This window comes from Lepus europaeus, chromosome 3 (genome assembly GCF_033115175.1).
Source record: "Lepus europaeus isolate LE1 chromosome 3, mLepTim1.pri, whole genome shotgun sequence".
Lineage (NCBI taxonomy): Eukaryota > Metazoa > Chordata > Mammalia > Lagomorpha > Leporidae > Lepus > Lepus europaeus.
This window is the reverse complement of record NC_084829.1, coordinates 148,750,886-148,754,099: the sequence shown is the minus strand read 5'-3', so window position 1 is coordinate 148,754,099 and position 3,214 is coordinate 148,750,886. Positions and strand designations below refer to the sequence as shown.

At 41.5% G+C, this 3,214-nt stretch overlaps 1 pseudogene; it reads left to right on the top strand.

Annotated features, from left to right (window-relative positions):
* Positions 1–218: 218 nt before the first annotated feature.
* On the top strand, positions 219–2,873 carry LOC133756686 (NACHT, LRR and PYD domains-containing protein 14-like; annotated as a pseudogene).
* Positions 2,874–3,214: the final 341 nt, after the last annotated feature.

The window sequence follows — 3,214 nt, the reverse complement described above, 5'->3', positions numbered from 1 at the left end:
TCAATAGATCTTTTATTACATTATTAAAATACCACAAATGAGATTTATAATCTGGGTTTTTGTTTCTATATCTGGAAAATTGGAGCTCATATTTACCAGCCCGCTGAGCTGTCGCCTTTTCAAAGACCTAGATACCATCCAAAGTGTTCTGGATATTCTTGTTTTGAACTGTTGTTGGCCTGCTGAATCAAAGCAGCTGGATTTGAAACAATCTCAGAATGATGAACCAGTTGAAAGAGACAAGCTTTGCTCAACTGATATCAACGTACTGGCCCAGCACAGAAAGTCCCAGTGAAAAGATTCTGTCACAGCCAAGTGGTCTCCTTTTTATTATTGATAGTTTTGATGAACTGAACGTTGCCTTTGAGGAGCCTGAGCTTGCACTGTGTGAAGACTGGACACAGGTGCACCCAGTGTCCTTCCTCCTGAGTAGTTTGCTGAGGAAAGTGATGCTTCCTGAGTCAACTTTATTGTTGACAATGAGACTCATGTCTTCCAAGAGACTGAAGAATGTATTGAAGAGTCAACGCTATGTAGAGATACCCGGAATGCCTGAGCAGATAAGAAAGGAGCATATTTACCAGTTTGTTGAAGATGAGGAGTGGGGCAAGAAAGCATTCAGTTTGCTAAGAAGCAATCAGATGCTTTTTAGCATGTGCCGGGTCCCCCAGGTGTGCTGGATTGTTTGTACTTGTCTGAAGCAGGAAATGGAGAAGGGTGGCGATGTCACAGGCACCTGCCAGACAACCGCAGCTCTTTTTACCAGCTACATTTCCAGCTTGTTCACATCAGTAGATGAACGCTGTCTTAGTCTGCCCAACCAGGACCAATTGGGGAGGCTGTGCCACTTGGCTGCTAAAGGAACATGGACTATGACACATGTGTTTTACAGGGACAATCTCAGAAAGCATGGGTTGACCAAAGATGATGTTGCAATTTTTCTGGACATGAATATTCTTCAAAGGGACAGAGAGTATGAAAATTGCTATGTGTTCACCCAACCACATGTTCAGGAGTTTTTGGCAGCTATGTTTTTATATGTTGAAGGACAATTGGGAAGCTAGGGATTATCCTGTTGAGTCTTTTGAAGATTTGAAGTTGTTACTTGAAAGCAAAAATGATCAAGACTCTAATTTGATGCAGATGAGAGTCTTTTTGTTTGGACTATTGAATGAAAAGAAAATAAAACAATTGGAGGAAGTTTAAATTGTAAAACGTCATTGGACATAAAACAAGAGTCGCTTCAGTGGATGGAAGAATTAGGAAAAAGTGACTACTCTCCGTCAGAGCTGGGATTTCTGGAGTTGTTTCACCACCTGTATGACACTCAAGATGAAGCATTTATAAGTCAGGCAATGAGCTATTTCCCAAAGATTGACATTAAAATGTGTGAAAAAATCCATTTGCTTGTGACTTCATTTTGCCTTAAGCACTGCCGATGCTTGCAGACCATTAAGCTGTCGGTATCAGTGAAATTTGAGAAGAAGATAGTAAACTCAAGTTACCCAGCCAAAACTTGGCAAAAGGATGGAGATCTCATTATTCGTTGCTGGGAAGATCTCTTTTCTGTGATTCACACAAATGAACACTTGAAAGAACTGGACCTGTGCCATAACAACCTTGATGAACTAGCGATGAGGATTTTTTATCAAGAACTTAGTCACCCAAACTGTAAACTGCAAAAGCTACTGTTGAGATTTGTCTCCTTTCCTGATGGTTGCCTGAGCATCTCTAACTTTCTGACTCAGAACCAGAATTGGACGCACCTGGACCTGTCTGGCAGTGATATAGGGGATAATGGAGTAAAGGCCTTATGTGAAGCTCTGAAACACCCAAGGTGTACACTGCAGAGTCTGAGGTTAGAGTCCTGTGACCTAACTACAGTTTGTTGTCTAAATACATCCAAAGCTCTTATTAGAAACCAGAGTCTGGGATTTCTGAATCTGTCAACCAATAATCTGTTAGATGATGGAGTGACGCTGTTATGTGAGGCCTTAAGGTATCCGAAGTGTGCTCTGGAGAGACTGTCCTTAGACAGCTGTGGCCTCACAGAAGCTGGTTGTGAGGATCTTTCTTTGGCTCTCATCACCAATACAAGGCTGACACATTTATGTTTGACAGATGTCTTAGGAGATGGTGGAGTAAAGTTTGTGAGTGATGCTTTGCAGCATCCACAGTGTACTCTACAGAGCCTTGTGCTGAGGCACTGCCATTTGACTTCACTTAGCAGCAGATGTCTCTCCACTCCTCTTCTCTACAACAAGAGCCTGAGACATCTGGACCTGGGATTAAACTTCCTACAAGATGAAGGAGCAGAGCTTCTGTGTGATGTCTTTCGGCATCCAAGCTGCAATCTTCAGGATGTGAAATTAATGGGTTGTGCTATTACAAGTGCTTGTTGTCTGGATCTGGCTTCTGCTATTTTGAACAACCGAAATATTTGGAGCCTGGACCTTGGGAACAATAACTTGCAGGATGGTGGAGTGAAAATTCTGTGTGACGCTTTGAGACATCCAAACTGTAACATCCAGAAGCTTGGGTTGGCATACTGTGGTTTGACTTCTCTCTGTTGTCGGGATCTCTCCTCTACTCTTATCAGCAACCAAAGACTGAGGAAAATTAATCTGACACAGAATCTCTTAGGGTCTGAAGGGATTAAGAAGTTACGTGAAGTATTGAGGTCTCCACAATGTAAACTACAAATTCTAGGGTTGTGCAAAGAGACCTTTGATGAGGAAGCCCAGAAGCTGCTGGAAGCTGTGACACTTAAGAATCCACATTTAGTCATTAAGCCAGACTATAACGATCACAATGAAGATGATGGGTCTTGGTGGCAGTTCAATGATAGCAGTGAAGAAGATGGGTCCTGGTAGCAGTGTTTCTCATGTGAAGAACCTGACATCCCATAAACAAAAATCAGAAAAACTTCAGAGTAACAGGGTCTATGGTTCTTAGCTTTAGAGATTGCAGTCCCACAGAGATCACATTGACATCTGTTAGATATAAGGTAGTCACTTTTCTGTAAAATGTTAATTCTACATCACACATAGTTGGAGAGGCTAAAATAAAATGAAACTTAAAGCTCTCTGAAAAGTGTAAGATATTTTTAATTGAATACAAAGGTTAAGGACTCAGATAAGAGAAGGCCAGAATTGAGGCTCCAAGATGGGAATAGAGAAGAATAAAGTGTCTTGTTTTCTGTTCAATTCCCACT